At 36.2% G+C, this 14,478-nt stretch overlaps 2 protein-coding genes across 3 annotated transcripts in view; one reads left to right on the top strand and one right to left on the bottom strand.

Annotated features, from left to right (window-relative positions):
- LOC142981026 (uncharacterized) overlaps window positions 1–14,478 on the bottom strand; it is a 116,383-nt gene that overhangs the window by 71,099 nt on the left and 30,806 nt on the right. The window lies entirely within an intron of this gene.
- LOC142981034 (uncharacterized) overlaps window positions 1–14,478 on the top strand; it is a 79,667-nt gene that overhangs the window by 50,442 nt on the left and 14,747 nt on the right. The window contains exon 3 of one of the 2 annotated variants that reach the window (XM_076126699.1): window positions 3,065–3,105. The exons of the other annotated variant lie outside the window; for it this stretch is intronic. The gene's annotated coding sequence lies outside the window, so the exon portion shown is untranslated. The remainder of the gene's footprint in view (window positions 1–3,064; window positions 3,106–14,478) is intronic. 2 annotated transcript variants of the gene reach the window in all.

Genomic DNA, 14,478 nt, shown 5'->3' with positions numbered 1-14,478 from the left:
AAAGTTTGAACAATTGCAGCCTATTATCAAGTATACAGCCTAAAGTAAAGGTAAAAATACCACAATATGAACCTGTATAGCTCGTCTCTCGTTCATTTAAATTCACTTTACGTGGATACTCGACGTAATTTTAGAGCCTCAGAACGTGCTGTAAGACGCTTTCCACCGTGTTTGGACGGAGGTGAAGTTTATAAGTTATCGCGGCGATAAACTCGAGACAGCGTGTATGTGAACACGCGATTGTAACGTCGGAATGTTACGACAACACACACAGCAATTAATAATACTGTCAATCCAATATACCTCGACATCACGTTGTTTATAGTGTACGTAGCTTCCCAGAATAGGGCAATTCATTTGTATAGGAATAATATATTAACTTCCTTTTATAAACGATTGATATTGTTCCAGAGAGATCTAAAGCATTTTGTAGTTTGCTACCTATTTTTATGTTGTTGTTTGTTAAATGACATTTAAAAACGTTGAACAACGTTTTTTATTTGTTTTTGCTGAAAACAAAAGGTTTCTGGCGCACTTTGTGTCGGTAAAATACATGTTTGTTAAACTTTTCACGATACACGGTTTATTTGCGCGGATGTCGTACAAAAAAGTGCAAATAAAAGTTTAAACGTTTCACACACGTATACGTAAAATTATATGGAAGTCGACACAGCAGCGAGGTTGTCATGTGCCTATTGTGGCTTTGTATGAAATAAAATTCTGGTGAAACTTTTAACGTAACGTTAAAAATAGCTTGTTTTAAATGTCGGCATTTTTCATTTAAGCTCAGGCCACATGGGATGACAATGACGGACAGAATGCAATACGCTACAACCGACAACGGACGATACCACACAGGTATGTCCGATTGAGGCACGAATTGTGAAACTTTTGCTGCGTGCCGTCCTCATATTTTTCATACACGTTTTGGCCTAGTAGCGATTTTATTTTGAATATTGTGCAACTTAGAAATATGAGTATCTCTAAAAAGATTAATAGTGAATAATTGAATATATTTTCCTCTATTTCCTTTCGTATGTTGTTCGCCGAGAGTTATTATTGGCACTGAATATTGCACATTGGGAGTAGACAGAATTAAATTAATGGAGCTTTAGACTACTTCGGTAAACTTCACATTAATCGTATGCAACCAGAAAATAAATATATTTTAGAAAATAAAGTTAAGACTCTCGTTATCACTCGATTATTTATTTGTTAATAATCACACTTTCAAATTCGCACCGCTTACACTGGTAATACAACAAAATAGTCGAAATTTCTGTTTACTTCGATATCAGATTAAATTCAGTAAACACGTTACGTTTGTATTCAAGGTGTTACCTCAAATCTCCGGAGCAACACGTCTCTCTCGAGTTGTTACATTAATAAGCGAAGCCGTTGCATGTTTTATGTGTTGAACGTAAACAATCCGTATGAGTGCCAGGGACTTATGAATGTAGGACCTTCAAGGGAATGAGCCGCGTAATGCGCCCGCCTGCCACCCGCATGCTCCCGCTGAATTAATTCCTCTAATTACGAGTGCCACCTGTCTGCGCTGTGCCTTAATGTTTACAATTGTGTACGTTTTAGTCGACGTTTTACTGTATATGTACCTAAGTACCTAGTTTAATAAAAGTCGTTTGTAATTTTGTAGAACTTGACAAACGATGACTTCGTTGTTTTTGTATCAGGTTAACTTGAGGATGGCGCTGATATTTATTAAAAATATTAACAATTGACATTTAATTAGAAGGCATTAATTTATGTAAAGGGTTGTTTCATGGCGATAAGGGTCGCATGCCTATCTTTGTAACTTTAGCTAATGTCCTTTCGTTTTACATTTAGCATGCTGATAGGTCTGAACTCATAGTAAACACGTCTACTGCACTTTTCCGCAATATCTGACTCAATAAAATTTCACTTCAATAAAACAAACTATTAAGTTATTCCATTATGCAAACGAGTATTTAAGCACGTTACCTCCGCAGCGATAGTCGTACAAAAAGTTCCTATTACACAAGATTTAAATTGCTATTGAATTAAATCGTAGATTCGATTATGATATAGAGCCAGTCGTCACGAAAATGGAGGTTTCGATTACGACAGTGTTTTAGTGAGAGTTATAATTATGGCACTTTTGTTTGAATATAGCTTTACTTGGCGGTAGTTACAGATTGAAAAACATTGTAACAGTTTCAGATTTAAGTAGTTTAATTAGGCCATGGAATTATTTCGCCATATTTAGTATATCTTCAGCAGCTTTGCCGTTTCCACAGATTTCCCTGTTATCAAATAGCCGTTTGGTTACTTCACGCATGTCAGCAAACTACTCATTTGAACTATTGCATTAAATGTCAACGACTAATAAGTTCAGCAATCAACAGTTGAGTCATTTAATAAATGAGGTTAATGAGACACTGCTTAACTGCTCCCGAGTGGGGAAGAGACATGACACTGTTAGCCGAGATTATTTTCATTTACTATTATTAAGACTACTTAGAAATGAGGCTATCTGACCACACGGGATGACTGGGAAATATCGAACATAATCTGACATTTGGTTAACCACTAAATGCACGTGCAGGAATAAATGAGCAACGAATAGACCTGACATTTGTACATTTTCTGCGATGTGGGTGTGCGTACATTGTCGAATTCGTAGTGCCAGTGCAGATGACAGACAGCGACGAGCTGTGTATAATTCAGAGAAGGTTATGACGAGAATGTTACATAAACGGCGTGCGTGCGTCATCGCAGCATTCATTGATTGTACGTGCGACGCGACCGACGCGACGTACGCCAACACGATACCACGTAATCGTATACAATAGACAACCCTCTATTATATCAGAGCCTACCCCCGACGTTCACACATTCGTTTTATCACTATTTTATTGTTATTTCACCTGGCTATGTTTTGTTTGCAAGAGTCAATACACTGCGAATGATTCCAACTTTCGTCATACCGATACCCTTCCATATATTTTATGAGCTTTAAAAGTTTCATGTTTCATAAATAGGTGTCATTTAGAATAACTCGTAATTGAGTTTTCTTTAATTACAGGAATTTCCCAAGGTGTAGGAGTACAGCGTCATGCCACCTAAGTAAGCTGAAAGTTGTTAGAGATGTTTGTTCGTGCACTTTTATCTATTATATAATTTTTCGTTGCCAGCAGAAACAAACACAGCAATTATAATTTATTTTGGCAATAAACCAACAACGGTCGATTATATTTTTCGCTTAGAGCTTTTACTTGCTCGCTTATGGTTATTTCGATTGCAATTCCTTTTATTTATACGCCAATAACTGCTTCGTGATCAGCTTCTATTCTGATCACGTTGAGGTATTAGTTGTTTTACTATGTAACTGTATAATATTACGGGCTTTAAGGTGAGATATCTTTCTTTGTAAGATGGGTCTGTAAATTCTTTAGCACTGAATTGCGGCAAAAAGTTGGCACAGTTTTAAGGCTCTGTGGATTAGTTTGACACGTTTTTAATCATATATTTTATAGAGAAACATAAATCTAACAAAACTTGTATAAACAATAATCTGTAAATAATTACGTCGAAAGAAACAAGTAAATCGATTGTCAATATATTCTTTCGTGTTTATTTAGGGCGGCACACAGAATAAATCTTACATTTGTTTTCAGCAGTAAGGAATAGAATCAAAACGGCTAAACTTTGCCCCACAGAGTATCGTGTAGGATAAACAACAACAGACGAGGTAAACACAGAACGTCCACATTAAAACATGAACGCATGGCGGGATTACCGGAACCTATTTCACCAAATACGCAGTTGGATCTCTCTGATATAGGAGGCTATTTGGCATAGTCCGCGGTAATAGCCACTACATGTATGCACATAAATATGTTCACAGTAAATAGAACAGACGGACAAGTACTGCGACCTCGTTAACCTTTCAAATGTAGGTAAACGTTTGTTGAGATTTAATGTAGATTAGTATGTTCCGTGTCTCCGATCATTAGCGTTCCTGCAACTTTTATCACTTAACGTTTCTATTTGACCTTATTTGAGTTTAAATGTTAAAAATGTGCGACGGAGTGAGTCCGGGTGGCGCTGTGGGCGCAGGGATATCAGCTACGATTTATTAGTTCTATTAATCGTACGGAACAAACGGGCCTCTCGGCTTAGGTGTGTATTGCACCTTGTTTTCTTCCATTTGTTTTATTATAAGTGAATTGTAGTTAGAATTTTATATATTTTTAATTTCAATAATTATGTTATATGAGATCTCAAAATATTTTTTGTTCCTTCAATTTGGAATGCTTTTTGTTTTAGTAGAAGTGCTTGCGTTATTTCTGGCAAAAGTAATTACAGATTTCCCGCATAATCAATTTTCCCGTATGTTTTTTGTAATAATGGACCTGCGATTGGTTATCGAATGCACACATAATGTAACACAAACATGTTTTCGGAGGATGAACAGATAAATTAATTCCGCGCGACAGCTACATTAATGTATCAGTGACCCGAATATTGTGATATATTTTCATCATTAAACAACCGAACTCCATCGTGGTCGCGATACATGAGCGTTTTATAGCCACTTTGGAAACTTTGCTTTTCAGTTTCAATATGTGGAGGTATTTATTGGTATGAGTCAACGGGAAGTTTGGTCTATTGTGGACTATATATTTTGGGTGTCGGTGGTGGTGCAAGGCGGTGCTTGGCGCAGAGTGTATAGTAGCTGCATACGTCCAAATGTCACTCGATTCTGTTTGAACTATGATGGTCGGGAAGGCGCGTGCAAACGACGTGAAATTTCGCCAAGAGTTGTGCAATCTGAACGTAACGTTGTGAACATGTATTATACATGAGACAACTTTGTAAAGACGCCGAAGTGCAGTCTCGACCACAACGTCAACTAAACTTTTGTACGCCACCACACGCATCCTCACAATACTTGAATTATACATATTGTGTACGTTTCTATTGCAACTTTGATTTTCTGAACCAAAAATGAAAGTCAAACAATGGGTACTAAATAATATCCACCTTTATCCCGTTACTGTCTAGTTTAAAATAATGCGTACAATTCTCGCTACTTATTTTCCACCAAGCCCTTATATTGGGCAGCATTCCAAAACTTGTCTGCAAGTCAAGCAACAACAGAAAAATCACGTCAAAGAGAACCGCGTACTTTCCAAAATTAAATTATTTTCTGGAATATTATCAGTAGTCAGCTACAAACAAAGTAAGTTTTAACTTGGGTTATACATTGTAACCAGAAGAGAGATATTTAGGAAACTGGGCCCAGAGCCAGGTCAGTACATTGTAGCAATTAACTAATTCCCTAGTGATTTGTTACGGCGTAGCAGTACGTGTAGCGCCGTAGCCGCTTGGCTACGATGTATCAATTGGTCTACGAGTTAACTAATATCTACGATCTCATTGAATATAAGCCGCTGGGGATACACTGCCCATAACTTTGTCGCACCATATGTAGGAGCACAACATACAATTCGATGATCCCAATATAGCACAGTAAGGTACTATTTCGGTATGAGTATATTTTTCTCAGTCATCACAGTCAATGTATTTGTATTTTGTACTGAATTCTATACCTCAACTTGACATTATAATCTGCAACGGTACCCATTGTTTGCGTAAAGGTCACTGCGATTTGTATAATAATGTACATATAGATGTATCATGAGATGTAGCAACTAGACATGCCGCTTGTTTTAGAAATTAAGCCCTAACGTCTTTAAAATCCGGATTTGCTCTATTGCTGAAATATAAGGCAGTAGGTAAATAACAAAGACGTTGAAAGTACGTTCGTTGTTCGTCCAAAGCCGAATTCAAAGGGGTGTTGTGTTCATATACACGTTATAGTTAGACACGCGGAACTCGCTCACAAGTTCCAAACTAATTTCCTGCGGCACAAAGCAATCGCCGGATCGACGTGTGCCCTGATAGACACGGCCGGCACGTCCCTCTGATTGATTTTTACTATACACGTTTACTTTTTCAAGTTTTAATTCGAGCAGTTCCCCCATTCCAACATATTCGGCCCGTTCTTGTTTTATTTTTCACTCGCTTCGAACGATGCGGATTCCATCCGAACGTTTTTATATTTTTACGTTCTTTATATTCTGTCGAAAATTCGGCTCAACTTCCAAAGGTAATATCATGAAAACTTTTGTATTTCTACCGCACGATAACAATGTAGCACCTCGCATTTCATATTTTCCATTGGGGTCGCACAAAAATTTTCACGTGTTGTTTTTAATTTAGCAAATTCATTGCAATCAACGCAAACATGAAACAACTTTTAGTGTTATTTTTTATGTGTGCAATAAAAGATAACGTGTGGTACTGTGTCCCGGGACTCGCGGGCTACGGCCAGACCATGAAGGTTTTATATCCTCTTTGTTCGTACTGGCTATATTCATGACGTCAGATGGTAAGCGATCATTACGCTCGTATAAAGCCACTTTCCACATCTATCGTTAAAATTATCGCAGAGTTATAAAATAGTCGTAAAATAATAGGGTAACCTAAGTTAAACATTTGCCTATAACGTAGCCATTGGCCAACTGTATTAAACGAGGAAATAAACTGTCGTTTTCACTGCGTAGTAATTACAACTGTTTACGTATTCAATTAACAGTTGGAGAAAGTTTAAGGTTTTAAAAAGGGACATTATAAGCATGGACTAATTACAATGCCGTACATAGTGTATAGTAGTTGTCCCGGGAGAGCTCGCCGGGTCGAGCACCGACGTTATGAGCTCCGTAAGTTTAATCATTTTAATTAGACACTTATGAACACAATTGCTGTGTTAATATGCGATTTAAAGTGCAAGTGTCAACAGTGGGGCGCAAGGGCTTGTCACGTGAGTCACACGAGGGCTCAAGTCGTATTTGACTTCATAAAAAATTGACATGTAATTTGCGCTCAATGGCTTTGCGCGGGTTTAAGTTAAAAGCTCACACGGAGGGTATCAGACATGACATGCGTTCATTTTGTATTCTTAAGTGTACCCGTGTGGTTCGCATTCATTCAAGAACAACAAGTTGAATTGAGATATTTTCGGTTATAATCGGATGAAATATGACGTTGTTGTTAAAAGTACATTAGATAAAGCAAAAGCCACAAATGGAATTGGGTTACATTTCATCTGAATTCGGAATAAATAGAATAAATAAATCTTACAAGTCTAAGGATTATTTATCAAATTGATAAATTGGCTAACAGTTGGTGAGTCTTGTTTCTTAATTTAAAGAGGAGCGGCCCACGGTAGCGTATCTCTGGACCCTTGGGTACGAAGCCCTAAAAAACAAATAAACAACAAACTCAAACAAATATAGAAATAAAAACAAAGGTATTTGCGTAAATGTTTTTCATTTAAGAACAAGTCAGATTGAGGAACAAATGGGAGGTCGGGGAGGAAATCTGGTTCGTTTGTTTCAATTTTTAAGTTCTTGTGACGGACGGCGTGTTGGGGGTAAACAACAAACAGGGTCTGTTTGCCGAGCGTCGGGTCACCGGCTCGCCGGCCCATGACCACGGACTGACGATATTAACGTCATCCTACAACTACGTATAAAGTCATATACCTCGGTGACGTTACGACACTAAATGGAAACGGTGTGAAAGTTAATTAAAGCGTTTTCAGACAGGTAAATTAGTTCTGGAGCCAATATTTTAGTAGTAAATCAATATTGTTGTAATGGATACAATGTAGAGAGAGCGCTCTCGGCTGCCTTTTAAAATGTTAAAAGTATATTAATGTTTTTATAGTTTCAAAATTCGAACGGGCGAGCAATTTATTTCTCACGTAGTTTGTAAAAGAGCGGAATATAACCTGCATACATATTTTATATTAAGTAGAGTTTTACATTTAGATACAAAAAATCGACTAAGACTCTTTTGCTGTCAGGCATACGTGTTTATCAAAGCACATCACTAAACTATTCCTTATGTTAATGACGTCATCGTTCTTAAGTAGGATAAAGCTTGACATGTACAGGATAATGTCAGGAAGAGAGCAGTATAAGCCACGCAACGGCTCCTCGTGGCTCGGAATAAATCACCTTATCAATATCCGAAGGTGTTTAAGGTGATTAAGGGATGAGGGTCACGGAGTGGTGTCAGCTATAACGGGGGTGCTTTAGTGACTTTGACTTAACCTACTGTAAATGATGGCCTGTTATAGATACGGGAGTTTTGTAATAGGAATTAGGGTTCCAAAAAAAAACTACGGCCTGGTCTTTGTGAGTTATACTATTTTATTTCTAAGTTTTTGAAGATATTTAACAGATTTCAGTTCGTTTTATGCTAATACACTGCTTATCATGATCGTTATAATTTGTGAAAGGCTGTATCAATGTAGTAACTTTAGTTTTTCTTTTGAGGGAAACGAGGCTGCTATGACAAAGATTTCTTTCCTATCAGATTGAACTACGTAGTTAAATAATAACTAAATAAAAGGCTAGAAAAGCATGGCAACAAAATAACAATGGCATAGAAGACTAGAAATACTATGATACTAAAGTATAAAGTGTATGTGTTGCGACGTAAGTGCTGTAGTTTATTTATTTTAGAACTTCTCGTGCTCCGTGTAAGAGTTTTAATAGGCTACTATGTCCAATTACGTAAGACAAGTAATGCTCATAGATTTGCCGCAACTGCTACAAAATAATATTAAAAAAACATATACCTATATATTTGTAAGAGCAGGGTATGTGTGTAGCTTGTCTATTGACGCCAGTTCAGAAGATAAGATGAGGAAAATCCTGGCCACTCTTTTTACCCGCCATATACTTATTTTTCTTCAACATCACGAATAACACTTTATAGGAGATATATTATGTTGAGCTCAAGCGCTCACGAACAAATGACAGTTAAATCGGTGCGCACGCTCTTTTATACATTCGTCGATGGGCGCACTGGTAGAGAGTTGCCAGACGTATTAATTATTTTTTTATATATTTGCGCAAGACGCATTAAAATTTTGCTGTGGTTGGCGGTCTAAGACAGAGTATTATGAAATAGCACTTTAGTATACATACGTACGTATAAGTACAACGATTATAGCCAATATACAATTTTTAAAGGTATACTATAAGTTTGTACAAATGGTAGACAGACCTGGATAATATGATTTATAGCATAGAATGCATAGCTTAAAATGATTTATCGGAATAAATAGGATTTAAAAAGCTTTAAAAATTGTATATTTAATTATTAATGAAATCAAATATTGCGTCATCATTATGTGCTACATTTTTAATGAGCACAGATTAGTTTATTGTTCTGATTTAAATATTGCTGTTTTTCATCAGTCAGTATGTAGCAGAGTAGCGGATGTCATGCATTATTCATAATTTGACAATTGTTTTGAGCTTATATGGCTTAATCCCTAGATTATGACGTGAGGCTTAAAACTATTTTCCCGGAAAACCAAACTGTTATTAGTAAATTCATATATTACATCTACATTAATATATTATATTGTATTTATATAATACATACCTAGCACAAAAATTTGTATACAACTCTCCGTATGTATTTTACACATTTAATATTGAATTTTAAGTATAGATCGTAAAAGAGAGACAGCGCAAGCAGTGTCATGGGCATAAATAAGTTTACTATAATATATTTTGTTGCCATAAACAAAGTGCTAAATAAAGCCGTTACAAAATAGCAGTACACGTTAATGCTATATAAATAGCAGCGATTTAATCTGTTACTAAGCCGACCGCAATCTTTAAAGTCACTGTCGGCCTCTTTGTCTATTTAAACCTTAAAGGCAAAGGGTTCCGTAATTAGATACTACGTTTAATTAATATTACTTTGATATACAAGCCAAATCACTTGAAACAGCAGGATTTATTAAAATTTTATAAACTTTATGAACATTTAAAATGTACCCTACCGGTGAACCTATTTCTGATAAATGAATGATATTTTTAGCAGCCATTACACTTTTATAGATGAAACATATACGGAAAAGCTTTTAGCCGAAATATCGTTAGTAATATTAAAAGCTGATTAATTATAAAATTGGATTATCAGACTTTCGACGTTCGCGCGAAAATCTGTATAACTATAAAGTTTATAAGTTATTTCTATATGTATAATAATTTTCCAAACCAGTCTAGTATGTCTTGAGATTTGCACAGTAAAACAAATAAACAATTTATTTGACTTAGTTAACTGAATTTTCTTTAAATAAACTCTTACAGAATAATTGAGTGAAATAATGTTCTAGAAAGACCCTCTTCCCATTCATTTTCTTTACAGTAAGCTACTGCTCTAATGAATGCGCTAACCAGCATTTGTTATATGAAACCAAAATACACACATACCCCATTTTTTAATTATTGCGATGTTGCCAAATGCCATAAGATTAAAAGTATGACTGAACGAAGAACATTTTTACTTCGACAATTTAAAGAGACACAGTCTTTTAATTTTCTACCATTGTTTACCATTACTAATAAGTTCGGAAGCAATCACGAGTTTGAATAAGTGCTGAGTCTAGGATTCATACAACAAAACACAGTCAGACGACCGTGGACGAAGCTCTTTAGTAATATTTATGTGTTTTTCCTTGACAGCAAACAAATACTCCATGTTTACCAAAAACTAAAGCATCGCTTTCTTTGTTTTTTGTCAGCACATATTATACAACCCTCTATAAAATGCAGGCTATCTTCAAAGCAACATTATTATCTGAAGAGGTATTGATATAAACATTGTTACCATGACTACACTGCCCGTTATAGCCCTGACCCTTCCCCACCATGAAAAAGCCACTCATTTGAATGCGAACTTCAATAGCTATTAACAAAACTAGATCCATTGATTGGATAATTATAATTGACCATCAAAAACATCGATAGCACTTATCGTACAGACAATAAATTCATAGTAAAAGTCGGTAGGGGCGGGTCGGATGGCCGTGGGACTATAATTAATTGCGTCCGGCTATTTCTGCCGCAAGGACACGCTTTGAACGTGACCAGAATGCATTTATCGCCTGAAAAATGAAAATATGGAATAAACAAATGATAAAACCTATTGTTGTAGGAATAATGGAATAATAAACTGGCGCGGTTCTAATGGTCGTTCATTTGTTCTGCTTTTACACCCTGATGAAATAATTCTACTGAAAGCACGCCTGCGTTTTGGGGTATTTATAATCGTGACACGTGTAATCGGAAAGCGGTTGGCTGCTCGAAATGTGATCAAAACAGTTATTTTACAGGCTGTATTTGTTTACATTAATTTGAGTCCATCATCTATCCACACACAATTATGGTAAATACGACTCTAGATACAAAGTGTGTTATTTTGAATTCATTTTTTGCACACTCCTTTAAAATACAGTAGCAAAATCGGTGCTGAAACAAAGGCTTTAAAAAGGCGTCAATGAAAAAACTCGTTTGTTGTTGAAAGGTGGCGTGTTCGTTAAAACGTATCGTTTGCTGGAGTCTGTTTAAATAGCGCGGCTGATGGATTGTTCTCGTTGGCCATCGGTGCCGTGAACTATATTTCGCTTGGCTAGACAAGCCAGAGGGCAATCGATATTGCCTTCTGGCTTGCCTCCTGTGTTTTTGTTGCAAGGCTATCCGAAAATATTTAGGAATGTTGTTACTTTTCTGTATTGTGGAAAAACAATTAGTTGTTTATGTTTCCATAATCGTCATCGTTAGTAGCTACTTAATATGGTGATAAATACATTACTATAATATCTTACAGAGACCCAATTGCGCAAGCAAAATCTTACCGCGACATTTTTGCAAATAATGGCACCTAACTGGTTTCTAAAAAAATGCATTTAATTCGTAATTCTTTTTTCCGCGTTATACCAATTATTTGTATCCAACAAAAACATTAATCAATAAGACATACAATACATGTTTGTTCCATAACTATAAGCATAGGAATAACTTACTTAGGACTTATCAAACTAGGTGTCGATGAAGCCTTTTTCTCTTCGTGTTCGCTAATTCGATTGTACAAGTAAACTGGTGTTGTACTCGAGTTCATTGGAGTGAGGAAATTATGACGTGGAATGAGTGCCATCAGTACAATACACACGACTTGACCTGATTTGTGATCAATTTATAGTCAAACTGGTTTGCAATATAAAAAATTATGTTTCCATTTCTAGCTAGTTTTACTTAAATCAAAAGATTTTTACAGTCTATTCCGGAGCTCTAGGCATTAGCTAATATGGGACACAGAAGTAGTACACACTCAAAGTTGCACAGAGTTTTCAAATACGAACTTAAGTAATTAAGAGAATTACGAAATATACGATAAGAAACAATCAAAGCCACTTTGTTTCGATTACAAGCCGAAGAAACTGCTGCATACTACCCTTAACCACTAAACAGAACGTCCACCGATCAGCATCTACTTGCGATCACCGACCGCAGCCGATACAAGTATTTAGTTCGCCTCTATTAGAACGAGGCAAATAGTTAACTTAGGGTCCCTAATAGACTTGTACGTCCCAATAGAGATTCCGATGTCTAGCGGTCAGTTCGGCTTGCAGTTTGTCTATTTAGTGAAAATAAAGCACGGTACCTGGACTGATGCCAAAAGCATTTGTGGATTTGCACCGCTACGTGCAATTCTGCATATTAATAATATTTAAGCCGAAACCACTGTTACCGTGAGTCCGTTTATTGGGTATTCAAATTATATTAATGTGAATTGAAACTGATTGCTCGTGGCCAAACATTATTGTGATTTGGTTGATATTAATATTAACAAGCAGGCTTTATAAGGCTTAAAATAAACAGAATTTAACTAATGAAATATCAGTATAGCACTGCTTTTTACCTACGTTAAGGTATTTCGGTGCATTTTATCAGGTATTACGGCTAAGTATTTTCTCGGGTGTCGATAATGTAGGTATGGTAATGTAACTTTCAAATCAGGCGGATAACGTGTGGATTTTCCATATATCCTTTTGATATTTCGAAGAACCAACAAGCTTACCCGATTTTTTCTTCAGTATTTTCCCTTTCGTCATGTTTTCAGGGATGTATGGAAAGAGTATAGTTATCACTTTTTCATAACAATGACATTATATTGAGGCCTATTAACTGCTATTGTGATTTTAAAAGAGAAAAAAAATAGCCTGATATATTTCAGGAGTTATATTTCCATGCGAATACCTTACTTCACATGAAAATGGTAAGGATCACTTACGGTTGCAAAAAGCAAATCTTGCACAACATCAAGAACAAAACAAGACAAAAAGGGTTGAGAAAAATACTGGCAATTATACGAAGTCCTCAGCGAGCAGAACCGGCTCGCACTTGACCGGATTTCGTTATTGATCGAAAGGTTTCCCCAATGAGACAGGTAGAGGTATAACGACACCTTATAAGTTATAGACGTCGGTTTTTTGATCTCTTAGTGATAGAGGGCAAGCTTATCGCCATTTATCAAATAGAAAAAGTCCAATAACATGGTGGTACGAGGGCGGGAGGAGCGTTAACGATGTGAAACAGGCTTGTTACCGCTACGTTAAGAGCCAATTACTCACTGGTTAGCCCTGTGTTCAACACACCGAACTAGTTATTTTGAGAACTTACATATTTTATTTAAAATATTTCAGTATTCAGTTATTTTAGTTAGCTATTTTTTTGGAAATTAAAAATTCTGATATATAGTGTTTTCAGAAAACGCGTTACAAAATTGATCTTGAAGTAACATTGGAATCGTGTGCGTGATACCGGTGATACGTGAATACATATAGGTATTGTAGATTAATTATATAATGATTTATTTTTCTCTTCTCTCCGTGGATTTAGAAGGTGAGTAAGTTATCAATAGTTAATACAGTTTTTGTTTCTTTTTTCACAAGCTGTATATAGTATGATCGTTGTTTAATTTTAACTGTCTCTATAGTCGGAGTGGTACTGCATGCGACTACTGTAGCGCGATTCTTTACCACGATCGACTATAGACAGCTCTTGTGTCCTGTCCTCTAGCAACTTCTGTGATCACAAGTTCTTGGGTTTGATTACCAGAATAAAAGCCTAAACATAGCAATTAACACTAAGGAATCTGAAATCTAAATTCCTTAAGAGTTTATTTTTAGACGTAAATCTTAATATATGTTATCCACGTGCTAGTACGTTACAGAGTGAGGAGAAAGTACATATAATATGTATGTACATGAATCCTCCCTCAGGAGAGAGAATTAACCCGAGCGTTAACGATGTACGTAACAGGCAAATTCGATTCAAGTTGCACGACAGCCTTTGACTGCGATGCGATGAAGGATGTGTGTACTGTTTAGTTCATATATCTATACCCACGAATATATAAGTGAATAACTGTAGAAAGTGAGTAGCTGTCTAGTTTGTTTAAATGTTGATCTCTTTTATTTTTGTGTTTGATAGCCACGTGACTAATATTATGCTACGATACATCGATATGTAGTAGCAGAAACGTCACCACAAAATTAAA

Source organism: Anticarsia gemmatalis, chromosome 2, assembly GCF_050436995.1.
Source record: "Anticarsia gemmatalis isolate Benzon Research Colony breed Stoneville strain chromosome 2, ilAntGemm2 primary, whole genome shotgun sequence".
NCBI classification, from domain to species: domain Eukaryota; kingdom Metazoa; phylum Arthropoda; class Insecta; order Lepidoptera; family Erebidae; genus Anticarsia; species Anticarsia gemmatalis.
This window is presented reverse-complemented; position numbering and strand designations above follow the sequence as displayed.